General features: G+C 43.2%; 3 non-coding genes and 4 pseudogenes across 3 annotated transcripts; all 7 read left to right on the forward strand.

Annotated features, from left to right (window-relative positions):
* Positions 1–5333: 5333 nt before the first annotated feature.
* LOC135599226 (5S ribosomal RNA) lies at positions 5334–5454 on the forward strand (annotated as a pseudogene).
* A 9013-nt stretch (positions 5455–14467) lies between these two features.
* LOC135600089 (5S ribosomal RNA) lies at positions 14468–14586 on the forward strand. Its single transcript, XR_010482421.1, has one exon. It is a non-coding gene; the product is annotated as a 5S ribosomal RNA (ribosomal RNA).
* A 350-nt stretch (positions 14587–14936) lies between these two features.
* Positions 14937–15055, forward strand: LOC135600920 (5S ribosomal RNA). Its single transcript, XR_010483230.1, has one exon. It is a non-coding gene; the product is annotated as a 5S ribosomal RNA (ribosomal RNA).
* An 820-nt stretch (positions 15056–15875) lies between these two features.
* On the forward strand, positions 15876–15991 carry LOC135604673 (5S ribosomal RNA; annotated as a pseudogene).
* Positions 15992–21947: 5956 nt separating this feature from the next.
* LOC135602574 (5S ribosomal RNA) lies at positions 21948–22066 on the forward strand (annotated as a pseudogene).
* A 350-nt stretch (positions 22067–22416) lies between these two features.
* LOC135604194 (5S ribosomal RNA) lies at positions 22417–22535 on the forward strand. Its single transcript, XR_010484203.1, has one exon. It is a non-coding gene; the product is annotated as a 5S ribosomal RNA (ribosomal RNA).
* Positions 22536–22885: 350 nt separating this feature from the next.
* Positions 22886–23010, forward strand: LOC135603170 (5S ribosomal RNA; annotated as a pseudogene).
* Positions 23011–27630: the final 4620 nt, after the last annotated feature.

Consider the following 27630-nt stretch of genomic DNA (forward strand, 5'->3'; position numbering starts at 1 on the left):
TCTCTCAATTAGGACTCTCCAAGCTAGAGTCCTAACAGACCCGCCCTCTTCAAATCAGCCTTGTCCTCGAGGCTGATGATTCATGAATTCTGGGAATTTGATCTTCAAGTCGTCATAGTTCTCCCAAGTGGCATCTTCTTTTGGTAGGTTCGCCCACTGTATTTGCACTTCATTAGTGGGTCGTCGTCGTCGAGTCACGATCCGTCGATTAATAATGGCACTTGGCTGGGTCTGGAGTTCTCTTTGGGTAGTCATATTTGGTGGGTGGCTTTGGGCTGTCTCCAAGCACCTGTTTAAAACTTCCGGTTGGCTGTTGGTTTGTGGGTGATATGTCATACTCCTTTTCAATTTAGTACCCTGCATATAGAATAACTTTGTCCAAAATCTTCTATTGAAGATGCAAGTAGAATTTGTCACAAGCACAATGCGTCCCTTATAGTGTAATTCTTTTGAGTCCCAATTGTAATGAGCCATGGGGCTTGGTGCTTCCTCCAATTTTTTTATAATCTTACTAGTATCTGAATCTTCTTGCCATTCCATCTGAATATCCTCAAGGAAGTCGCTGGTCGGAAGTGAAACGGTCGAAACTTCAACTTGCTCGGGTAGCTGCGAAAGCGCATCTGCAAGAACATTCTCTTTCCCCTTTTTGTAAGTTATTTCAAAATCAAATCCAAGAAGTTTTGTTACCCATTTTTGCTGCTCGGGGGAAGATATCTTCTGTTCCAAGAGATATTTTAGGCTTTTATGGTCGGTCTTGATTTGAAAGTATCGCCTGATCAAGTACAATCTCCACCTCGTTGCTGCGCGCACAATGGCGAGCATCTCCTTATCATATGTTGACATATTTTGATCGGAGGGAGATAATGTCTTGCTAGTGTATGCGAGTGGTCGACCATCTTGCATGAGAATGGCTCCAATTCTGACTCCAGATGTGTCGGCCTCAATAATGAAGGGTCGGTTGAAATCTGGTAGTGTGTAGCACCGGCGTCGTCGTCATGGCTGCCTTAAGTTTGTCGAAGGCAGCGGAGGCTCTGTCCAACCATTGGAAGACATTTTTTTCTAGTAAGGAAGTAAGTGGTGCACTGATCTTTCCATAGTTTTTCACGAACTTGCGGTAGTAGCCTGTTAAACCCAGAAAGCCATGTAGCAATTTTATGTTTCTCGAGGTCGGCCAGTTTTGTATTGCTCCAATTTTGAAGGGGTCCACTGCCACACCTTCCTCTGATATGATATGCCCAAGATATTCCACCTTTTGTTGAAGAAAGCAAAAATTTGTGGTTGTTGTGTGTTCAAAAGGTGGTTTTCCATATGTCTTCTTTGCATGCTCGTATTTGATGATACCCGGATCAAAGGTCCAGCTTTGTAAAGATTTGTGCTCCCTTTCATCTAGCAATTCATCTACTATTGGAATAAAGTATTTGTCCTTGATGATTATGCCATTGAGAGCTCGGTAATCAACACATATTCGCCTTGTTCCGTCCTTCTTGCATACAAGTAGCACCGGCGAAGAGTAGAGGTTGGAACTTGGCCGAATAACTCCTGTTTCGAGCATCTCTTTTATAATCCTTTCTATTTCATCCTTCTGGAGATGTGGATACTGATATGGCTGAGCATTTGCTGAAGATTTGCCTGGAAGAATCATTATACAATGATCATGCCGACAGGTAAGAGGTAGGTTGCGCGGTTCGTCAAATATATTTGAAAATTCAGCAAGCAAAGGAAGTAGATTTGGATCTTCAAATTCTGTTAGCTCTCCCTTAGTTTGCTGCTCAAGTTGTACCAAAAAGCCGCTGCATGCTTTATGCAAAACATTCTCCATTTGTTGTGTGCAAATCGTTGTTATGTCGCCCCCACGTTTCCCGTGCAATGTCACCTGTTTCTCCTTACTGTAAAATTTCATAATTAGTTTCATAAAATTCCAGGAAATATCACCTAATGTCGTCAACCATTTAATTCTGAGCATGGCCTCATGATTGTTAAGAGGGAGAGGGAAGAAATCTGTAATTATCTCTTGGTCCTGCAGCAATAGTTTCTCCTGTAAGCGCCTATGATCACAATTCAAAATCCGTCCGTCGGTGACCTTAACATCAAACCTGCAGCGATTCTCGATAGGTAATGATATCCGAACAGCAAGCTTACTATTTAGGAAGTTAGTAGTACTGCCCGTGTTGATGAGAACAGTGATTGGTTGTTGTTTGAGAAGGCCTCCAATTTTCATCGTTTGCGGGTTTGAGTAGCTAGCTAGTGTATGTACCGTAACTTCGGTCGGTTGTGGCTCTTCTTCTGCATCTTCTTCTTCATATTCAAAGCTCTCTTTTGGATGTTCAATGACCTCTTCTTCTATCGGTTCAATCATAAGAAGTCCTCCTTTACTGCAGCGATGCTCACGGCTCCACGGCTCGTCACAATGCCAACATAACCCCTTCGCATATCGCTCCCGAAGCTCTTCTTCTGTTAACCTCTTTGGTGCAGGGACTTGGTCAACAGTAGGGGGGGGTGAGGGCTTCAATATTACTGGTTGAGGAGTGACCCTAGTCCTCCGAGCTTCATGGTTCAATTGCTCCTCTTGATGTCGTGCGAAAGAGATGGCTGCCATAAGCGTATACGGTTGTCGCGCTTTAACTTCTCCTCGGATCTCCGGCTTCAAGCCCTCAATGAAGGTCCTCAATAGCTGTTTTTGAGACCAATCATGATTTTGATTAGATAACCTTTCAAACCTGGTTTGGTACTCCTGAATGGTGGAGGTTTGTCGGATCTTTGCTAGTTGTTCGTCAATATTCTCGTAATTGGTTGGTCTGAAGCGAATCAGCAGTTCTTCTTTGAATTGTCGCCATGAAAGGACTCCATAAGTATGTTCAAACCAGTCAAACCATTGAATAGCATCCCCTTCAAGATGTATAGCTGCAATTTTCACCATAGATACATCCGCGGTTTTGTGGTACCGAAAATATCGCTCCGCGTGCGAAATCCAACCAATCGGGTCTCCTTCTTCCCATCTAGGGAAGTCCACTCTCATGCATTGATAGTTGGGGTTGGTCATAGAGCTTCCCCTCTCTTGGAAGTCATATCTTTGGGGTTGGTGTGATTGGGCAAAGCTCTCTCCTTGATGTGATTTCTTCGGGCTTAGTGGTCGGCCCAATCTGAGTTCGGTAAAGAGCATCCGAATCTTATCCTCCATTCGCGCCTCCAAGGCTTCGAATTTAGCATTGATTACCTCCTTAGATGCCATAATATATGCCTCCAAATCTATGATGTTAAGATCTCTCTTTTGTTGTTAGGTTAAAGGCATGTATAGGTTGAGAGAAGTGATGGTTAAAAGGGTTGGTGGATTGGTGGATGTAGGCTACGATTTAGGCTTGTTTTGTGGCAGTTTTGGGTGCAGTTTGAGGGTATGGTTTAGTAGAGTTTTAGGGCTGTGGTTGAAAGTTTTGGATCTGTGGTAGATGGTAGCAAAGGTTTGACAGAAATCTGTGGAAGTTGCAGCAAGTATGTGCTGTCTTGTAAGAGTAGAATTATCGTCGAAGAAACAACGGTTTCTCGACGTAATTTCCACCAAAAACTTGAGAGAATTGAGGAGGGAATTGATAGCAAAATCACAGTTTATATGACAGCAAGGATATCTAATTTAATCAAGAAAATTTCGGCAGTATAACAGCAAGGAAATTGGTGCAAGTTGCAATTGCAGAATTATCGTCGAAAAATTTCAGCGGGTTACGATGAAAATTTGCAGCAACATAAAATCGTTTTTAGAGATGAATTTCTTAATAGATCAATCTTAGATGGATGCCAAGATGATCTATGAAGTGTATAAGAAATTTCATTCAAAAAAGATTGCAAATAGATGGGTTAAGGCAACGATATGCAGCTGAAATTTTCTGCAGCATAGATTTTCAAGTGCAGCAGATTGGACATAAAAGATCAGTAGTTTATATTGAGAATTTTTCGATGAAACCAAAGGGAAATCTACTGTTAGGAAATGTCAAAGATGTCATAAAAATTTCGTAGAAATTTGGATAGAAAAAGCACAGTAGCAAGATCAAACAGATGGTGCTATGCGGCTGGAATTCTGCAATGTATCTTTCGTCGTAGAGATGAAAACTTTGTGACGAAAAGTTTATGCAGCAATATAGGAACGATTTTTTTTTTTTTTTTGGATTTTTGAATAAGGATAACTAAATTGCAGCAGCAGTAAGGTAGGAAACCAGAACCTGTTGCAATTCACGGGGAGATCAAAGGATGATCCGTGGTGGTGGAGATGATGACGGAATTCGGTGATGATCTTTTAAGCAATTGTGGGAATTGCTTTGGATGGTTGTAGAGGGTTGATGGATGGCTGTGGAAGGGCAGCGAGACGCCAAGAACGCTGCTCTGATACCAGGTGTTAGAACCCTTGCAGATTCTAAACTTGGGGTTGATCTCTTTAGGGGATCGGCCTCCTTGGAACTCTATAGGGGTTCCTCCCTCCAAGTTGCTGCTCAAAGGCTGCAGAACAGATTCATCTATTGCTTATCAAAAGAGAAGGAATACATGGCTATTTATAGGGCTTTTAAACCCTAACTCCTAATAGGACTCCTACTTAAGACTTTTACTTCTAACCAACTCCTAATAGGACTCCTACTCAAGACTCCTATTCCCTTACAACTCCTAATTCTTCTCTAAGAAAAAACCTCCTACATGAATGCCCCTCACAATTAGGACTCTCCTAGCTAGAGTCCTAACAGAATGTCCCTCTCAATTAGGACTCTCCTAGCTAGAGTCCTAACATTTATACATGAATGTCCCTCTCAATTAGGACTCTCATAGCTAGAGTCCTAACATTTTTACATGAATGTCTCTCTCACTTAGGACTCTCCAAGCTAGAGTCCTAACATAATGCCAGCACTAAAGCACCGGATCCCAACAGAATTCCGAAGTTAAGCGCCGACTTTGGAGAGAGTAGTACTAGGATGGGTGACCCTCTGGGAAGTCCTCGTGTTTCACTCCTTTTTGCGTCCCGAGATACGAAACATCTCCCGTAGACCTCCGAGATGATTGTTTTGGGGCTCGGATTTTGCCGTGACCGCTACTCAGTCAGTATCGTGGTGCTTGGAGAGAGCTTTCCGGATTAGGGTCGCAATAGCGATTCCGAGATAGTTCTAGAAAGTGTCGATGGTTTCGACGCGCGCTTGCCGTGACCGATACGCAGTCGTTGGGCTAGGGCTCAGATAGAGCTTGCAATAGGGATTTCGTGAACGTTCGAGAAAGCGCCGATGGTTTCGTGACGGGCAAGAGGCTTCGGACGTTGATGCGCCGGCCGCGAAGTGCACATAAGCGAGGGATGAAGCACGCGAAACGGGTGTGATAATGCCAGCACTAAAGCACCGGATCCCAACAGAACTCCGAAGTTAAGCGCCGACTTTGGAGAAAGTAGTACTAGGATAGGTGACCCCCTGGGAAGTCCTCGTGTTGCACTCCTTTTTGCATCACGAGATACGAAACATATCCCGTAGACCTCCGAGACGATTGTTTTGGGGCTCGAAATTTGCCGTGACCGCTACGCAGTCAGTATCGTGGGGCTCGGAGAGAGCTTTCCGGATTGGGGTCGGAATAGCGATTCCGAGATCGTTCTAGAAAGTGCCGATGGTTTCGACGTGCGCTTGCCGTGACCGATACGCAGTCGTTGGGCTAGGGCTCGGAGAGAGCTTGCAATAGGGATTTCGTGAACGTTCGAGAAAGCGCCGACGGTTTCGTGACGGGCAAGAGGCTCCGGACGTTGATGCGCCGGCCGCGATGTGTGACACGGGAGTGTCTAATTTACTACAATCTGATTATATGAGCCTTGATTATGATCTAGTATCTTTTTCAGTCAATAATGATGCCTCATAATCTTTATCTCAGCACACTAAAAAATGACAGCTCATCAGCATATTCTCTGCACAAAGTTAAAGTTGTTTCAAGGTGCTTTTCTTCAAGACAAAGGAATGCATTAAAGGAGTTGGTTGGCAGCTGTGAACATTTCTTCATTACCAATGAGTGCATTAAAATAGTTGGTTAGAAGCTGTAAACACTTAATTTCGAAATTCCCTATGCATGAAGGGTTGTTTCATGCACTAGTATTTATTTTGGTGTTTAGGACTTAGAAAGGACTTTAGAAACTGATGATATCTGGGCAGAAGCTCTTAGAGAACCCCTTAAACTCTGTATCTCTTGGATGCATCCTTGAGTGGTGAGTCTTTTATTTTCTAGTTCTGTATCCTCGTTTAATTTCCGTTGGGTGGTGAACTTTCTGTATCCCATTGCGATTTTAAACTTGGTGGTGAGCTATATTTCGTTTTACCGAAGTTTGTGATATTTTCTATCTGTACAACTGTTCTATTGGTATTCTTTCGAAATCCATTCTGCATTTTTACCCTCCCCGATATCAGTTTGGTATCAGAGCTAAAGGCTAGAGATCATGGTAAGGCGGAATGGAAAAGGTGTAGTTGGTGAAGGTAGCGACCATGGAAATGACGCTGAGTCGTTGAGGCTGCAGCTACAAAAATTGCTACGTAGCCTACAAGAAAAAAATGAAATAATCGACGAACTTCAAAGTAGACACAACCAGCATGAAAATGACGCTCGAGAGTTTACTTCTGATGATGAAACACCTCATCTTCCAAGGGAGTCAAGAAGATGTCGGAGAAGAAATGAAGTCCAAGACGAGTGGCAGAATAAATATAATCCCAGATTTGATATTCCAGAATTTGAAGGGAAAATAAATGTTGATGACTTTATCGATTGGCTTAATACAGTAGAAAGAATCTTCGATTTTCATGAACCACCAGAACAAAAGAAGGTCAAACTTGTGGCACTCAAACTCAGGCGGAATGCATCTTTTTGGTGGGAAAATCTGAAGAAACAAAGAGAACGTGAGGGGAAGAGTAAGATCGTTACATGGGAGAAAATGAAAAGGGAGCTAAAGAGAAAATATTTACCTAATAATTATAGACAAGAGATCTTTCTCAAAATACATGATTTCAAGCAAAAAGATCTTAGTGTGGAGGAATACACTGCAGATATCATGTTATTCTACTGAGATAGATTTTTCTGTTCTTTTATTTATTTTCTTGACAAAACACTTATATCCCTTCATCATTTCAAAGATCTAGATAAATGTTTCAAATCTTGGTAGCGGCGACGACACTGTAGCGGCGAACAGATCTAGGGCGACCACTGTAGCAGCGGCCATATCTCCCTAGGGCGATCTGACTCCTGCAGCGTCGGCTTTCTCCCACGGGCGACAGGTGACGACACTGTAGCGGCGATCTGATTTCCTGCAGCGTCGGCTGTTTCCCAAGGGCGACGTACTATAGCGGCGGCGACGACACTGTAGCAGCGACAGTACTGTAGCGGCGACGACACTGTAGCGGCGACGAGATCTCCCTAGGGCGATCTGACTCCTGCAGCGTTGGCTTTCTCCCACGGGCGACGTTACTATAGCAACGATCTGATCTCCCTTACTATAGTGGTGATCGGATCTCCTGCAGCGTCGGCTTCTTCCCAAGGGCGACGACACTATAGCGGCGACCAGATCTCCCTAGGGCGACGGTGCTATAGCGGCGATCTGATATACTGCGACGGTGGCTTTTCCCTATGGAGATGATTCTATAGCCGCAACCAGAAGAGGGATCAAACATGGCAGCGACGGCCCCTAGGGCTGGCGACGGTGGCGGGAGAGTTGATATGATGGTAAGACTCCCTACCGTTACCCCTCAATTGGCTCCTCCTCCATATCCTCTCCAAAGAGAAACTCCTTCGACGAAACAGCATCGAAGTAGGTCGCGCTCTAGATCGCGGCAGCCTGCCCTCATTTCCAGTGACCCTAGGCCTTGGACTAGCCTCTTCAAGGCTCCGGTTGGAAGTCCGGATCTAAGCTTGGAATTCTTTACTCCCGAAGTTCAGGCTGATAAGAAGATTACTGTATACGAGACTGCTGATTCAGCAGAGCTTATTGAGACATGGTCTATGGCGATTGTTGGCTATGTGGTAGGTCTCAAAACATCTTATTTCTCACTATCCTCATTTATCAAAACTCGATGGGGAATATCGTCATTTGATCTTCATATGCTGGAGAACGGATTCTTTGTTTGCAAGCTATACTCTGAAGAAGATTTACAACGGGTCCTCGAAGGATTCTGGACTATTCGCGGCCATCCAATGATTCTACGACGCTGGTCTCCTGATGTCCGTTTGGAGTTAGATAGCCTACAGTCTATTCCATTATGGGTATCCTTTCAAGGTCTTCCTCTACATCTTTGGAGTCAACGTTTTATTGCAAAGTTATGCAGCACTTTGGGACAGCCACTCTACATCGACAAAGCAACTGCTGCTCAAACGAGATTAGCATTTGCACGAGCATGTGTACTGGTTTCTTCTAACGAAGATCTTCCAAATGAGGTTTTCTATCGTGATCTTGACGGGAACACTCGGAAGGTACATGTCTCATATTCCTGGAAGCCACAACGATGTCAGCATTGCTTATCTTTTGGTCATGCAAATGGAGCTTGTCAACAAACTCCAAAACAAATCACAAAGGTCTATCGACCACGTCAAGCGCCTCCGCAACAAAGTGAGTCTTCTCTAAGGGCAGTAGCACCGATGGTGGCAAAGACTATTGAGCATTCCGACTCGCAAGGACAGCACCGCGGACAGAAGGACAAATCCAAAATTATATCTCTTCCTATAATGTCGGAGCCTTCCACAACAGAGGTTTCCCTTGGTACTAGTGGACAGGAGAAACATAAGTCAGGAACTTCATCTCTTCCAATATCATTGGATCCGTCCACAATAGCTCAACAAACTCAGGCCCAAACAAATCTAGCCAGCAAGGATATTCTTCCTCAACAAACTCAGGCCACAACAAACATCGCCAACAAGGATATTCTGTCTCAACAAACTCATGCCCCAACAAACCTCTCTAGCCAAGCTACTCCAACAAGTACTATCCAGGAAATTGTGTTGCAACAATCTTATTGTGCTTCAACAAACCCTGCCAATCAAGACCACATGATTCAAGGTATTTTAAAGTTTAAAAATCTGCAAGCTGTAGATGAAGTGGATAAATATAGAAATAAAGCCATAAAAGGTAAGGATATTGTGCGGGAGGAAAATACAAAATCGAAGGATAAGAAAAAGGATGGTACAGTCCATCCAAAGTCGTAGGATGAATACCTTACCACCTTTTTATTTCTTTATTACTGATGAAGATAACATGTTGGAATGTTCGCGGACTTAATAAGCCGGAGAAATGTCGGGAGCTCAACAGAATAATCAAGTCTGCCGCATGTGATATTGTTATTCTAGTAGAAACGAAAATTAAACAATCGCGCGTTCAAGCTCAAAAGAATTTAATATGGCCAGACGCAGAACTGTTTACGAATGACTCAAATGAAACTTTTGGTAGAATATGGGTCTTATGGCATCCTAACTCTATTAATGCTTGGTTTATTTCTGCTACTGATCAATTCATTCAACTTAAGGTAGAGGACAAAAAGAATGGCTGTCAATTCAATTTCATTGGTATATATGCTTCAAATAGTATGCAAGAAAGAAATACTCTTTGGTCTGACCTGACTAATATTGCAAATGGCTGTCTCAATGTACCTTGGATTGTTCTTGGAGACTTTAATACTGTTCGGTACACAAATGAAAAAGAGGGGGGTAGACAACTTTCAGAAAGCCAGCTTCAAAGTTTTAATGATTACATTGACACTGCAGCTTTGTTTGATATGAAATCTGTGGGTAATTGGCTCTCCTGGAGTAATCAAGGTGCTGCTAATAGAAAAATAATGGCTCGACTTGATAGGTGTTTGATTAATCATGAATGGTTAACAGTTTACCCAGATTCACTTCTTGAGTATGGTGCTCCTTTGTTTTCTGACCATTCTTTAATGTATATACACGCAGACAAAGCGACACCAAGAGGCAAGAAACCGTTTAGATTCTTTAACATGTGGAGTACTCATCCTCAATTTCTTGACGTTATCAGATCTGCTTGGAATGTTAATGTGCATGGATCCCCCCCTTACATCTTATGTCAAAAGCTCAAAGCCTATAAAGCAGCACTAAAGGAGTGGAATACAAATACCTTTGGCAATATTACCACCACAGTTCAATTTTGCAGGAAGGAACTAATGTCATTGCAACATGAGCTACAACTTCAGCCAAATGATGAGAATATTATCTACAAAGAGACAGAAGCCAGAAATAACTTCATGCAAGCCTTAAAACAGGAGGAAAGTTTTGTAAAGCAGAAGTCTCGACAGCATTGGCTTACACTAGGAGATTCCAATACTAAATTTTTCTATGCTTCAATTGCTACTCGAAGGGCTGTTAACCGTATCAGCAAATGCAGAGACAAAGATGATAATTTTATTGAGAATTTAGATGAGGTTAAAGCACACACAGAGCAATTTTTTTATTCCTTACTCAATCAAGCTGGGAAAACTAATAACATTCATGTGGAGCCGGATAGAAAACTTGATTCGGAAGCTATTTCAATCCTCAATGCCCCAATTACTGACGACGAAATTGTATGTGTTGTCTTTAAGTCACCAAAGCACAAAAGCCCAGGTCCAGATGGATTTCCAGCTGAATTTTACCAAACTGTTTGGTCTATTATTGGAAAAGATGTGATCAAGGCTTGCCAACATTTTTTCTCTTCAGGTCATATTCTTAGAGAGATGAATTGCACCTTTATTTCTTTAATTCCGAAGAATGCAGGGGCTGATTCACTAGAGAACTATCGACCCATATCATTATGCAACTTTATTTACAAGATCATCTCTAAAGTATTAGCAAATAGAATGCAAAAGGTAATACACAGAATCATTAGCCCAAATCAAGCTGCTTTCATCAAAGGGAGAAGTATACATCATAACATTTTGCTTGCTAATGACTTGGTCAAAGATTTGCATTCAAAAGCAAGAGAGACAAAAATATGTTTTAAAGCTGATTTACGGAAAGCCTTTGATTCAGTTAATAGGAAATTTATCTATAAGATGCTCCTCGATATGAACTTCCCACAGCAATGGGTTAATTGGATTCAATCTTGCCTGGAAACTCCAAAGTTTTCGATACTCTTTAATGGCTCACCTATTGGTTTTTTTGGGAGCACGAATGGCATTCGACAAGGTGATCCACTCTCTCCGTATCTCTTTACTATTGCAATGGAAGGACTAAGCTGTATGTTGGAACATGCAGTCTTAAATGGCAGTATTAAGGTACCTAATGCTGGCTCTATTCATATATCACATATAACATTTGCAGATGATTTACTTATCTTTCTCCAAAATGATCCAACTTCAATAAAGAACCTGGCTACTATTATGAATGACTTTGGTATGTTTTCTGGACTTCAGTTAAATCATGCGAAAAGTAAAGTATATATGAGCCCTTACGTTGAGGATAAGGTCTTTATTGCACAAACTTTGGGGGTTAGTGAGGGAAGCCTGCCAGTTCCTTATTTGGGTCTCCCGCTCATATCCACAGGCATTCACAAAACCCACTGTCACCCTATCTTGCAAAAACTAAAGAATAGAATTTCTTCTTGGAAAAATAGGCTTCTATCAAAAGCAGGACGACTCGAACTCATCCGTTCTGTATTGCACTCCTACTCTATATATTGGTGTAATGCATTTCTTCTGCCTGCTGGACTTCTCCAAGATATTGAACGGTTATTAATTAACTTCTTCTGGAATTGCACAAATGATAAGGCAATGCATATGGTAAATTGGGATAGCATTTGCAAACCGAAAGATGAAGGGGGGCTAAACTTAAAAAATACTAGAGATTGGAATCAAGCATGCTTGGTACAACAATTGTGGGATCTTTTATAAAATAAATGTTCCTTATGGTCATAATGGGTTTCTGCTAGGTATCTTTCAAAGGAATCAATCTGGAAAATTTCAACAAGAACATACCACTCTGCAGCTTGGAAAGGAATTTTAAAGGCAAGGAATTGGATAATCAAACACATTTCTTATGCAATCTCTATTGGAACTAATACTAATATGTGGTACGATCCTTGGGTGAATGGGAAAAGTATATTTCAATTATATGGTGACAGAATACGAAAAGATCTTGGGGCTCCCAAAGATTGGAAGGTTTCCGAGTTCATTGCTAATGGTACCTGGTGTCTCCCTACTCCTATTTCTCCTGAAATGTTATCACTTTGGCCGACTATCACAGCTATTCCAATCAGGAACAACCCTTCTGATGTACTTATTTGGCTTCATGACAATGGTAAATTTAGTGCCACATCCGCATGGAATCAAATTAGGCAAAGAAATAACAAGTGGCTCTCAAGCAGTTGAACATGGGATCGACCGGGATCACAGAGACATTCCTTATGTACATGGTAGGCCCTTCTGAATAAACTACCTACAATAGATAATATTAAGAGAAGAGGTATCTATCATGTTAACCGATGCTCCCTTTGTTTGCAACAAGAAGAAACTATTGACCACCTCTATTTTGCTTGTGAATATACTAAATGGATATGGAAGGAGATTCTCCAGCGATTTGAACTCAATAGGCTGCCGCAACCAAACTTGCATCAAGAATTAGGCGACCTCATACAAAGTTTCTCAAGAAAAGGACCTCTTACACAATTGGCAAAGGTTACTTTCAGATGTGCTATTTGGTGGATGTGGAAGGAGAGATGTAGCAAAATTTTTGAATGTCAACACACAAACAATGCTCAGCTCTTGACAGAGATTATTAGAGACTCAAGATCATGCATGGAGCATAATCTCAAAATGGAGCACTTTACACGAAGAGAAAGAGATATTTTTATCAAATTCAATTTTACTATTAGCTAAAGATCTTGGCAACGATGTTAAATGCTGTAACCAATGGTAGTCTTGGCACATCTTAACATGCTCGTTACAGTTAGGAGTTAAAGTCTACAACATGTGTTGTCATAACTACCACATGTGTACTCAATGAGTTACCTGACTTTGTCTATGACTTGTATAGACAAAGCTATTTGTAGAAACGTTACACATAATCAATTTACTTTTACTTACCAAAAAAAAAAAAAAATTGCATGGTATTCCAAGAACTATGGTGTCTGATCGAGATTCAAAATTTGTTAGTCATTTTTGGAGAACTCTTTGGAGGAAGCTGGGTACTTCTTTGAATTTCAGTAGCTCGCATCATCCACAAACCGATGGGCAAACTGAGGTAACAAACCGAAGCTTGGGAAATTTACTTAGAAGCTATGTTGGCAAGAATATTAAGCAATGGGATGTCATTCTTCCACAAATTGAGTTTGCTTACAATCGTTCTATGCATCATAGTATTGGTAAGAGTCCTTTTGAGGTAGTTTATGGTGCTAATCCTGCTGGTCCTTTGGACTTAATCCCTCACTCTATAACAAAGCAATTTAGTGGAGATGCTGATGAAAGAGCTAAGCAGATAAAGAAGCTGCATGAGGGTGTGAAAGCAACCATTGAGAAGCAAAATGAGAGGTACATGCATGCTGCCAACAAACACAGAAAACATGTGGAGTTTAATGCAGGTGATTTGGTCTGGATTCATCTAAGGAAGGAGAGGTTTCCACCAGGGCAAATTTAGAAAATTGAAACCAAAGGCTGATGGTCCATTCAAGGTGCTTAAGAGAATTGGCAGAAATGCTTATGAGATAGAGCTACCTGAAGATTACGGAGTATCCCCAACATTTAATGTGGCTGATTTGAGTCCTTTTTATAATCATGTTGATGAATCAAACAAACTTGAGGACAAGTCTCATTCAACCGAGGGAGATTGACACGGGAGTGTCTAATTTACTACAATCTGATTATATGAGCCTTGATTATGATCTAGTATCTTTTTCAGTCAATAATGATGCCTCATAATCTTTATCTCAGCACACTAAAAAATGACAGCTCATCAGCATATTCTCTGCACAAAGTTAAAGCTGTTTCAAGGTGCTTTTCTTCAAGACAAAGGAATGCATTAAAGGAGTTGGTTGGCAGCTGTGAACATTTCTTCATTACCAATGAGTGCATTAAAATAGTTGGTTAGAAGCTGTAAACACTTAATTTCGAAATTCCCTATGCATGAAGGGTTGTTTCATGCACTAGTATTTATTTTGGTGTTTAGGACTTATAAAGGACTTTAGAAACTGATGATATCTGGGCAGAAGCTCTTAGAGAACCCCTTAAACTCTGTATCTCTTAGTTGCGTCCTTGAGTGGTGCGTCTTTTATTTTCTAGTTCTGTATCCTCGTTTAATTTCCGTTGGGTGGTGAACTTTCTGTATCCCATTGCGATTTTAAACTTGGTGGTTTCGTTTTACCGAAGTTTCTTCAAGAGTTCGTTCATTGCCTTCTGTGATATTTTCTATCTGTACAACTGTTCTATTGGTATTCTTTCAAAATCCATTCTGCATTTTTACCCTCCCCGGTATCAACGTGCACATAGGCGAGGGACGAAGCACGCGAAACGGGTGCGATAATGCCAGCACTAAAGAACCGGATCCCATCAGAACTTCGAAGTTAAGCGTGCTTTGGAGAGAGTAGTACTAGGATGGGTGACCCCCTGGGAAGTCCTCGTGTTGCACTCCTTTTTGCGTCCCGAGATACGAAACATCTCCCGTAGACCTCCGAGACGATTGTTTTGGGGCTCGGAATTTGCCGTGACCGCTACGCAGTCAGTATCGTGGGGCTCGGAGAGAGCTTTCCGGATTGGGGTCGCAATAGCGATTCCGAGATCGTTCTAGAAAGTGCCGATGGTTTCGCCGCGCGCTTGCCGTGACCGATACGCAGTCGTTGGGCTAGGGCTCGGAGAGAGCTTGCAATAGGGATTTCGTGAACGTTCGAGAAAGTGCCGACGGTTTTGTGACGGGCAAGAGGCTCCGGACGTTGATGCGCCGGCCGCGACGTGCACATAGGCGAGGGACGAAGCACGCGAAACGGGTGCGATAATGCCGGCACTAAAGCACCGGATCCCATCAGAACTCCGAAGTTAAGCGTGCTTTGGAGAGATTAGTACTAGGATGGGTGACCCCCTGGGAAGTCCTCGTGTTGCACTCTTTTTTGCGTCCCGAGATACGAAACATCTCCCGTAGACCTCCGAGACGATTGTTTTGGGGCTCGGAATTTGCCGTGACCGCTACGCTGTCAGTATCGTGTGGCTTGGAGAGAGCTTTCCGGATTTGGGTCACAATAGCGATTCCGAGATCGTTCTAGAAAGTGGCGATGGTTTCGAAGCGCGCTTGCCATGACCGATACGCAGTCGTTGGGCTAGGGCCCGGAGAGAGCTTGCAATAGGGATTTAGTGAACGTTCGAGAAAGCGCCGACGGTTTCTTAACGGGCAAGAGGCTCCGTATGTTGATGCGCCAGCCGCGACGTGCACATAGGCGAGGGACGAAGCACGCGAAATGGGTGTGATAATGCCAGCACTAAAGCACCGGATCCAACAGAACTCCGAAGTTAAGCGCCGACTTTGGAGAGAGTAGTACTAGGATGGGTGACCCCTTGGGAAGTCCTCGTGTTTCACTACTTATTGCGTCCCGAGATACGAAACATCTCCCGTAGACCTCCGAGACGATTGTTTTGGGGCTCGGAATTTGCCGTGACCGCTACGCTGTCAATATCGTGGGGCTCGGAGAGAGCTTTCCGGATTGGGGTCGCAATAGCGATTCCGAGATCGTTCTAGAAAGTGTCGATGGTTTCGAGGCGAGTTTGCTGTGACCGATACGCAGTCCTTGGGCTAGGCCTCGGAGAGAGCTTGCAATAGGGATTTCGTGAACGTTCGAGAAAGCGTCGACGGTTTCGTGACGGGCAAGAGGCTCCGGACGTTGATGCGCCGGCCGCGACGTGCACATCGGCGAGGGACGAAGCACGCGAAAAGGGTACGATAATGCCAGCACTAAAGCACCGGATCCCATCAGAACTCCGAAGTTAAGCGTGATTTAGAGAGAGTAGTACTAGGATGGGTGACCCCCTGGGAAGTCTGATAGAACCCTTGCAGATTCTAAACTTGGGGTTGATCTCTTTAGGGGATCGGCCTCCTTGGAACTCTATAGGGGTTCCTCCCTCCAAGTTGCTGCTCAAAGGCTGCAGAAAAGATTCATCTATTGCTTAAGAAAAGAGGAGGAATACATGGCTATTTATAGGGCTTCTAAACCCTAACTCCTAATAGGACTCCTACTTAAGACTCTTACTTCTAACCAACTCCTAATAGGACTCCTACTCAAGACTCCTATTCCCTTACAACTCCGAATTTTTCTCTAAGAAAAAACCTCCTACATGAATGTCCCTCTCAATTAGGACTCTCCTAACTAGAGTCCTAACAGAATGTCCCTCTCAATTAGGACTCTCCTAGCTAGAGTCCTAACAGAATGTCCCTCTCAATTAGGACTCTCCTAGCTAAAGTCCTAACAGTTTTACATGAATGTCCCTCTCAATTAGGACTCTCCTAGCTAGAGTCCTAACATTTTTACATGAATGTCCCTCTCAATTAGGACTCTCCAAGCTAGAGTCCTAACAGACCCGCCCTCTTCAAATCAGCCTTGTCCTCGAGGCTGATGATTCATGAATTCTGGGAATTTGATCTTCAAGTCGTCATAGTTCTCCCAAGTGGCATCTTCTTTTGGTAGGTTCGCCCACTGTATTAGCACTTCATTAGTGGGTTGTCGTCGTCGAGTCACGATTCGTCGATCAATAATGGCACTTGGCTGGGTCTGGAGTTCTCTTTGAGTAGTCATATTTGGTGGGTGGCTTTGGGCTGTCTCCAAGCACCTGTTTAAAACTTCCGGTTGGCTGTTGGTTTGTGGGTGATATGTCGTACTCCTTTTCAATTTAGTACCCTGCATATAGAATAACTTTGTCCAAAATCTGCTATTGAAGATGCAAGTAGAATTTGTCACAAGCACAATGCGTCCCTTATAGTGTAATTCTTTTGAGTCCCAATTGTAATGAGCCATGGGGCTTGGTGCTTCCTCCAATTTTTTTATAATCTTACTAGTATCTGAATCTTCTTGCCATTCCATCTTAATATCCTCAAGGAAGTCGCTGGTCGGAAGTGAAACGGTCGAAACTTCAACTTGCTCGGGTAGCTACGAAAGCGCATCTGCAAGAACATTCTCTTTCCCCTTTTTGTAAGTTATTTCAAAATCAAATCCAAGAAGTTTTGTTACCCATTTTTGCTGCTCGGGGGAAGATATCTTCTGTTCCAAGAGATATTTTAGGCTTTTATGGTCGGTCTTGATTTGAAAGTATCGCCTGATCAAGTATAATCTCCACCTCGTTGCTGCACGCACAATGGCGAGCATCTCCTTATCATATGTTGACATATTTTGATCGGAGGGAGATAATGTCTTGCTAGTGTATGCGAGTGGTCGACCATATTGCATGAGAATGGCTCCAATTCTGACTCCAGATGTGTCGGCCTCAATAATGAAGGGTCGGTTGAAATCTGGTAGTGTTAGCACCGGCGTCGTCGTCATGGCTGCCTTAAGTTTGTCGAAGGCAGCGGAGGCTCTGTCCAACCATTGGAAGACATTTTTTTCTAGTAAGGAAGTAAGTGGTGCACTGATCTTTCCATAGTTTTTCACGAACTTGCGGTAGTAGCCTGTTAAACCCAGAAAGCCATGTAGCAATTTTATGTTTCTCGAGGTCGGCCAGTTTTGCATTGCTCCAATTTTGAAGGGGTCCACTGCCACACCTTCCTCTGATATGATATGCCCAAGATATTCCACCTTTTGTTGAAGAAAGCAAAAATTTGTGGTTGTTGTGTGTTCAAAAGGTGGTTTTCCGTATGTCTTCTTCGCATGCTCGTATTTGATGATACCCGGATCAAAGGTCCAGCTTTGTAAAGATTTGTGCTCCCTTTCATCTAGCAATTCATCTACTATTTGAATAAAGTATTTGTCCTTGATGATTATGCCATTGAGAGCTCGGTAATCAACACATATTCGCCTTGTTCCGTCCTTCTTGCATACAAGTAGCACCGGCGAAGAGTAGAGGTTGCAACTTGGCCGAATAACTCCTTTTTCGAGCATCTCTTTTATAATCCTTTCTATTTCATCCTTCTGGAGATGTGGATACTGATATGGCTGAGCATTTGCTGAAGATTTTCCTGGAAGAATCATTATACAATGATCATGCCGACAGGTAAGAGGTAGGTTGCGCGGTTCATCAAATATATTTGAAAATTCAGCAAGCAAAGGAAGTAGATTTGGATCTTCAAATTCTGTTAGCTCTCCCTTAGTTTGCTGCTCAAGTTGTACCAAAAAGCCGCTGCATGCTTTATGCAAAACATTCTCCATTTGTTGTGTGCAAATCGTTGTTATGTCGCCCCCACGTTTCCCGTGCAATGTCACCTGTTTCTCCTTACTGTAAAATTTCATAATTAGTTTCATAAAATTCTAGGAAATATCACCTAATGCCATCAACCATTTAATTCTGAGCATGGCCTCATGATTGTTAAGAGGGAGAAGGAAGAAATCTGCAATTATCTCTTGGTCCTGCAGCAATAGTTTCTCCTGCAAGCGCCTATGATCACCATTCAAAATCCGTCCGTCGGCGACCTTAACATCAAACTTGCAGCGATTCTCGATAGGTAATGATATCTGAACAGCAAGCTTACTATTTAGGAAGTTAGTAGTACTGCCCGTGTCGATGAGAACAGTGATTGGTTGTTGTTTGAGAAGGCCTCCAATTTTCATCGTTTGCGGGTTTGAGTAGCTAGCTAGTGTATGTACCGTAACTTCGGTCGATTGTGGCTCTTCTTCTACATCTTCTTCTTCATATTCAAAGCTCTCTTTTGGATGTTTAATGACCTCTTCTTCTATCGGTTCAATCATAAGAAGTCCTCCTTTACTGCAGCGATGCTCACGGCTCCACGGCTCGTCACAATGCCAACATAACCCCTTCGCATATCGCTCCCGAAGCTCTTCTCCTATTAACCTCTTTGGTGCAGGGACTTGGTCGACAGTAGGGGGGGCTGAGGGCTTCAATATTACTGGTTGAGGAGTGACCCTAGTCCTCCGAGCTTCATGGTTCAATTGCTCCTCTTGATGTCGTGCGAAAGAGATGGCTGCCATAAGCGTATACGGTTGTCGCGCTTTAACTTCTCCTCGGATCTCCGGCTTCAAGCCCTCAATGAAGGTCCTCAATAGCTGTTTTTGAGACCAATCATGATTTTGATTAGATAACCTTTCAAACCTGGTTTGGTACTCCTGAATAGTGGAGGTTTGTCGGATCTTTGCTAGTTGTTTGTCAATATTCTCGTAATCGGTTGGTCTGAAGCGAATCAGCAGTTCTTCTTTGAATTGTCGCCATGAAAGGACTCCATAAGTATGTTCAAACTAGTCAAACCATTGAATAGCATCTCCTTCAAGATGTATAGCTGCAATTTTCACCATAGATACATCCGCGGTTTTGTGGTACCGAAAATATCGCTCCGCATGCGAAATCCAACCAATCGGGTCTCCTTCTTCCCATCTAGGGAAGTCCACTCTCATGCATGGATAGTTGGGGTTGGTCATAGAGCTTCCCCTCTCTTGGAAGTCATCTCTTCGGGCTTGGTGTGATCGGGCAAAGCTCTCTCCTTGATATGATTTCTTCGGGCTTAGTGGTCGGCCCAATCTGAGTTCAGTAAAGAACGTCCGAATCTTATCCTCCATTCGCGCCTCCAAGGCTTCGAATTTAGCATTGATTGCCTCCTTAGATGCCATAGTATATGGCCCCAAATCAATGATGTTAAGATCTCTCTTTTGCTGTTGGGTTAAAGGCATATATAGGTTGAGAGAAGTGATGGTCGAAAGTGTTGGTGGATTGGTGGATGTAGGCTACGGTTTAGGCTTGTTTTGTGGCTGTTTTGGGTGCAGTTTGAGGGTGTGGTTTGGTAGAGTTTTAGGGCTCTGGATGAAAGTTTTGGATCTGTGGTAGATGGTAGCAAAGGTTTGACAGAAATCCGTGGAAGTTGCAGCAAGTATGTGCTGTCTTGTAAGAGTAGAATTGTCGTCGAAGAAACAACGGTTTCTCGACGTAATTTCCACCAAAAACTTAAGAGAATTGAGGAGGGAATTGATAGCAAAATCACAGTTTATATGACAGCAAGGATATCTAATTTAATCAAGAAAATTTCGGCAGTATAACAGCAAAGAAATTGGTGCAAGTTGCAATTGCAGAATTATCGTCGAAAAATTTCAGCGGGTTACGATGAAAATTTGCAGCAACATAAAATCGTTTTTAGAGATGAATTTCTTAATAGATCAATCTTAGATGGAAGCCAAGATGATATATGAAGTCTATAAGAAATTTCATTCAAAAAAGATTACAAATAGATGGGTTAAGGCAACGATATGCAGTTGAAATTTTCTGCAGCATAGATTTTCAAGTGTAGCAGATTGGACATAAAAGATCAGTAGTTTATATTGAGAATTTTTCAATGAAACCAAAGGGAAATCTACTGTTAGGAAGTGTCAAAGATGTCATAAAAATTTCGTAGAAAATTGGATAGAAAAAGCACAGTAGCAAGATCAAACAGATGGTGCTATGCGGCTTGAATTCTGCAATTCAAGTGCAGCAGATTGGACATAAAAGATCAGTAGTTTATATTGAGAATTTTTTGATGAAACCAAAGGGAAATCCACTTTTAAGAAGTGTCAAAGATGTCATAAAAATTTCGTAGAAATTTGGATAGAAAAAGCACAGTAGCAAGATCAAACAGATGGTGATATGCGGCTGGAATTCTGCAATATATCTTTCGTCGTAGAGATGAAAACTTTGTGACGAAAAGTTTATGCAGCAATATAGGAACGATTTTTTTTTTTTTTTTTTTTGGATTTTCGAATAAGGATAACTAAATTGCAGCAGCAGTAAGGTAGGAAACCAGAACCTATTGCAATTCACGGGGAGATCAAAGGATGATCCGTGGTGGTGGAGATGATGGCGGAATTCGGTGACGATCTTTTAAGCAATTGTGGGAATTGCTTTGGATGGTTGTGGAGGGTTGATGGATGGCTGTGAAAGGGCAGCGAGACGCCAAGAATGCTGCTCTGATACCAGGTGATAGAACCCTTGCAGATTCTAAACTTGGGGTTGATCTCTTTAGGGGATCGGCCTCCTTGGAACTCTATAGGGGTTCCTCCCTCCAAGTTGCTGCTCAAAGGCTGCAGAAAAGATTCATCTATTGCTTAAGAAAAGAGGAGGAATACATGGCTATTTATAGGGCTTCTAAACCCTAACTCCTAATAGGACTCCTACTTAAGACTCTTACTTCTAACCAACTCCTAATAGGACTCCTACTCAAGACTCCTATTCCCTTACAACTCCGAATTTTTCTCTAAGAAAAAACCTCCTACATGAATGTCCCTCTCAATTAGGACTCTCCTAACTAGAGTCCTAACAGAATGTCCCTCTCAATTAGGACTCTCCTAGCTTGAGTCCTAACAGAATGTCCCTCTCAATTAGGACTCTCCTAGCTAAAGTCCTAACAGTTTTACATGAATGTCCCTCTCAATTAGGACTCTCCTAGCTAGAGTCCTAACATTTTTACATGAATGTCCCTCTCAATTAGGACTCTCCAAGCTAGAGTCCTAACAAAGTCCTCGTGTTGCACTCTTTTTTGCGTCCCGAGATACGAAACATCTCCCGTAGACCTCCGAGACGATTGTTTTGGGGCTCGGAATTTGCCGTGACCGCTACGCTGTCAGTATCGTGTGGCTCGGAGAGAGCTTTCCGGATTTGGGTCACAATAGCGATTCCGAGATCGTTCTAGAAAGTGGCGATGGTTTCGAAGCGCGCTTGCCATGACCGATACGCAGTCGTTGGGCTAGGGCTCGGAGAGAGCTTGCAATAGGGATTTCGTGAACGTTCGAGAAAGCGTCGACGGTTTCGTGACGGGCAAGAGGCTCCGGACGTTGATGCGCCGGCCGCGACGTGCACATCGGCGAGGGACGAAGCACGCGAAAAGGGTACGATAATGCCAGCACTAAAGCACCGGATCCCATCAGAACTCCGAAGTTAAGCGTGATTTAGAGAGAGTAGTACTAGGATGGGTGACCCCTTGGGAAGTCCTCGTGTTGCACTCTTTTTTGCGTCCCGAGATACGAAACATCTCCCGTAGACCTCCGAGACGATTGTTTTGGGGCTCGGAATTTGCCGTGACCGCTACGCTGTCAGTATCGTGTGGCTCGGAGAGAGCTTTCCGAATTTGGGTCGCAATAGCGATTCCGAGATCGTTCTAGAAAGTGCCGATGGTTTCGACGTGCGCTTGTCGTGACCGATACGCAGTCGTTGGGCTAGGGCTCGGAGAGAGCTTGCAATAGGGATTTCGTGAACGTTCGAGAAAGCGCCGACGGTTTCGTGACGGGCAAGAGGCTCCGGACGTTGATGCGCCGGCCGCGACGTGCACATAGGCGAGGGACGAAGCACGCGAAACGGGTGCGATAATGCCAGCACTAAAGAACCGGATCCCATCAGAACTCCGAAGTTAAGCGTGCTTTGGAGAGAGTAGTACTAGGATGGGTGACCCCCTGGGAAGTCCTCGTGTTGCACTCCTTTTTGCATCCCGAGATACGAAACATCTCCCGTAGACCTCCGAGACGATTGTTTTGGGGCTTGGAATTTGCCGTGACCGCTACGCTGTCAGTATCGTGGGGCTCGGAGAGAGCTTTCCGGATTGGGGACGCAATAGCGATTCCGAGATCGTTCTAGAAAGTGCCGATGGTTTCGACGCGCGCTTGCCGTGACCGATACGCAGTCGTTGGGCTAGGGCTCGGAGAGAGCTTGCAATAGGGATTTCGTGAACGTTCGAGAAAGCGCCGACGGTTTCGTGACGGGCGTGAGGCTCCGGACGTTGATGCGCCGGTCGCGACGTGCACATCGGCGAGGGACGAATCACGCGAAAAGGGTGCGATAATGCCAGCACTAAAGCACCGGATCCCATCAGAATTCCGAAGTTAAGCGTGCTTTAGAGAGAGTAGTACTAGGATGGGTGACCCCCTGGGAAGTCCTCGTGTCCTTTTTGCATCCCGAGATACGAAACATCTCCCGTAGACCTCCGAGACGATTGTTTTGGGGCTCGGAATTTGCCGTGACTGCTACGCAGTCAGTATCGTGGGGCTCGGAGAGAGCTTTCCGGATTGGGGTCGCAATGGCGATTCCGAGATCGTTCTAGAAAGTGCCGATGGTTTCGACGCGCACTTGCCGTGACCGATACGCAGTCGTTGGGCTATGGCTCGGAGAGAGCTTGCAATAGGGATTTCGTGAACGTTCGAGAAAGTGCCGACGGTTTCGTGACGGGCAAGAGGCTCCGGACGATGATGCGCCGGCCGCGAAGTGCACATAGGCGAGGGACGAAGCATGCGAAACGGGTGTGATAATGCCAGCAATAAAGCACCGGATCTCAACATAACTTCGAAGTTAAGCGACGACTTTGGAGAGAGTAGTACTAGGATCACCCATCCTAGTACTACTCTCTAGCAGCGTCGGCTTTCTCCCACGGGCGACAGGCGACGACACTGTAGCGGCGATCTGATTTCTTGTAGCGTTGGCTGTTTCCCAAGGGCGACGTACTGTAGCGGCGGCGACGACACTGTAGCGGCGACGAGATCTCCTTAGGGCGATCTGACTCCTGCAGCGTTGGCTTTCTCCCACGGGCGACGATACTATAGCAACGATCTGATATCCCTTACTGTAGTGGTGATCGGATCTCCTGCAGCGTCGGCTTCTCCCCAAGGGCGATGATACTATAGCGGCGACCAGATCTCCCTAGGGCGACGGTACTGTAGCGGCGATCTGATATACTGCGACGGTGGTTTTTCCCTATGGAGATGTTTCTATAGCCGCGACCAAAAGAGGGATCAAACATGGCAGCGACGGCCCCTAGGGCTGGCGATGGTGGCGGGAGAGTTGATACGATGGTAAGACTCCCTACCGTTACCCCTCAATTGGCTCCTCCTCCATATCCTCTCCAGAGAGAAACTCCTTCGACGAAACAGCATCGAAGTAGATCGCGCTCTAGATCGCGGCAGCCTGCCCTCATTTCCAGTGACCCTAGGCCTTGGACTAGCCTCTTCAAGGCTCCGGTTGGAAGTCCAAATCTAAGCTTGGAATTCTTTACTCCAGAAGTTCAGGCTGATAAGAAGATTGCTGTATACGAGACTGCTGATTCAGCAGAGCTTATTGAGACATGGTCTATGACGATTGTTGGCTATGTGGTAGGTCTCAAAACATCTTATTTCCTACTATCCTCATTTATCAAAACTCGATGGGGAATATCGTCATTTGATCTTCATATGCTGGAGAACGGATTCTTTGTTTGCAAGCTATACTCTGAAGAAGATTTACAACGAGTCCTCGAAGGATTCTGGACTATTCGCGGCCATCCAATGATTCTACGATGCTGGTCTCCTGATGTCCGTTTGGAGTTAGATAGCCTACAGTCTATTCCATTATGGGTATCCTTTTAAGGTCTTCCTCTACATCTTTGGAGTCGACGTTTTATTGCAAAGTTATGCAGCACTCTGGGACAGCCACTCTACATCGACAAAGCAACAGCTGCTCAGACGAGATTACCATTTGCACGAGCATGTGTACTGGTTTCTTCTGACGAAGATCTTCCAAATGAGGTTTTCTATCGTGATCTTGACGGGAACACTCGGAAGGTACATGTCTCATATTCTTGGAAGCCACAACGATGTCAACATTGCTTATCTTTTGGTCATGCAAATGGAGCTTGTCAGCAAACTCCAAAACAAATCACAAAGGTCTATCGACCACGTCAAGCGCCTCCGCAACAAAGCGAGTCTTCTCTAATGGCAGTAGCACCGATGGTGGCGAAGACTATTAAGCATTCCGACTCACAAGGACAGCACCGCGGACAGAAGGACAAATCCAAAATTATATCTCTTCCTATAATGTCGGAGCCTTCCACAACAGAGGTTTCCCTTGGTACTAGTGGACAGGAGAAACATAAGTCAGGAACTTCATCTCTTCCAATATCATTGGATCCGTCCACAATAACTCAACAAACTCAGGCCCAAACAAATCTCGCCAGCAAGGATATTCTTCCTCAACAAACTCAAGACACAACAAACATCGCCAACAAGGATATTCTGTCTCAACAAACTCATGCCCCAACAAACCTCTCTAGCCAAGCTACTCCAACAAGTACTATCCAGGAAATTGTGCTGCAACAATCTTATCGTGCTTCAACAAACCCTGCCAATCAAGACCACATGATTCAAGGTATTTTAAAGTTTAAAAATCTGCAAGCTGTAGATGAAGTGGATAAATATAGAAATAAAGTCATAAAAGGTAAGGATATTGTGCGGGAGGAAAATACAAAACCGAAGGATAAGAAAAAGGATGGTACAGTCCATCCAAAGTCGTAGGATACCTTACCACCTTTTCATTTCTTTATTACTGATGAATAACATGTTGGAATGTTCGCGGACTTAATAAGCCGGAAAAATGTCGGGAGCTCAATAGAATAATCAAGTCTGCCGCATGTGATATTGTTATTCTAGTAGAAACGAAAATTAAACAATCGCGCGTTCAAGCTCAAAAGAATTTAATATGGTCGGACGCAGAACTGTTTACCAATGACTCAAATGAAACTTTTGGTAGAATATGGGTCTTATGGCATCCTAACTCTATTAATGCTTGGTTTATTTCTGCTACTGATCAATTCATTCAACTTAAGGTAGAGGACAAAAAGAATGGCTGTCAATTAAATTTCATTGGTATATATGCTTCAAATAGTATGCAAGAAAGAAATACTCTTTGGTCTGACCTGACTAATATTGCAAATGGCTGTCTCAATATACCTTGGATTGTTCTTGGAGACTTTAATACTATTCGGTACACAAATGAAAAAGAGGGGGGTAGACAACTTTCAGAAAGCCAGCTTCAAAGTTTTAATGATTACATTGACACTGCAGCTTTGTTTGATATGAAATCTATGGATAATTGGCTCTCCTGGAGTAATCAAGGTGCTGCTAACAGAAAAATAATGGCTCGACTTGATAGGTGTTTGATTAATCATGAATGGTTAACAGTTTACCCAGATTCACTTCTTGAGTATGGTGCTCCTTTGTTTTCTGACCATTCTATAATGTATATACACGCAGACAAAGCGACACCAAGAGGCAAGAAATCGTTTAGATTCTTTAACATGTGGAGTACTCATCCTCAATTTCTTGATGTTATCAGATCTGCTTGGAATGTTAATGTGCATGGATCTCCCCCTTACATCTTATGTCAAAAGCTCAAAGCCTGTAAAGCAGCACTAAAGGAGTGAAATACAAATACCTTTGGCAATATTACCACCACAGTTCAATTTTGCAGGAAGGAACTAATGTCATTGCAACATGAGCTGCAACTTCAGCCAAATGATGAGAATATTATCTACAAAGAGACAGAAGCTAGAAATAACTTCATGCAAGCCTTAAAACAGGAGGAAAGTTTTGTAAAGCAAAAGTCTCGACAGCATTGGCTTACGAGATTCCAATACTAAATTTTTCTATGCTTCAATTGCTACTCGAAGGGCTGTTAACCGTATCAGCAAATGCAGAGACAAAGATGATAATCTTATTGAGAATTTAGAAGAGGTTAAAGCACACACAGAGCAATTTTTTTATTCCTTACTCAATCAAGCTGGGAAAACTATTAACATTCATGTGGAGCCGACTAGAAAACTTGATTCAGAAGCTATTTCAATCCTCAATGCCCCAATTACAGACGACGAAATTGTATGTGTTGTCTTTAAGTCACCAAAGCACAAAAGCCCAGGTCCAGATGGATTTCCAACTGAATTTTACCAAACTGCTTGGTCTATTATTGGAAATGATGTGATCAAGGCTTGCCAACATTTTTTCTCTTCAGGTCATATTCTTAGAGAGATGAATTGCACCTTTATTTCTTTAATTCCGAAGAATGCAGGGGCTGATTCATTATGCAACTTTATTTACAAGATCATCTCCAAAGTATTAGCAAATAGAATGCAAAAGGTAATACACAAGATCATTAGCCCAAATCAAGCTGCTTTCATCAAAGGGAGAAGTATACATCATAACATTTTGCTTGCTAATGACTTGGTCAAAGATTTGCATTCAAAAGCAAGAGGGATAAAAATATGTTTTAAAGCTGATTTACGGAAAGCCTTTGATTCAGTTAATAGGAAATTTATCTATAAGATGCTCCTCGATATGAACTTCCCACAGCAATGGGTTAATTGGATTCAATCTTGCCTGGAAACTCCAAAGTTTTCGATACTCTTTAATGGCTCACCTATTGGTTTTTTTGGGAGCACGAATGGCATCCGACAAGGTGATCCACTCTCTCCGTATCTCTTTACTATTGCGATGGAAGGACTTAGCTGTATGTTGGAACATGCAGTCTTAAATGGCAGCATAAAGGTACCCAATGCCGGCTCATAACTATCGCATTCGCACTCTATGAGTTAATTGGCTTTGTCTATGACTTGTATAGATAAAGCTATAGAATCTTTACACATAATCAATTTACTTTTACTTACCAAAAAAAAACATTTGCAGATGATTTACTTATCTTTCTCCAAAATGATCCAACTTCAGTAAAGAACCTGGCTACTATTATGAATGACTTTGGTATGGTTTCTGGACTTCAGTTA

The sequence above is a fragment of the Musa acuminata genome, chromosome BXJ2-1 (genome assembly GCF_036884655.1).
Source record: "Musa acuminata AAA Group cultivar baxijiao chromosome BXJ2-1, Cavendish_Baxijiao_AAA, whole genome shotgun sequence".
NCBI lineage: Eukaryota > Viridiplantae > Streptophyta > Magnoliopsida > Zingiberales > Musaceae > Musa > Musa acuminata.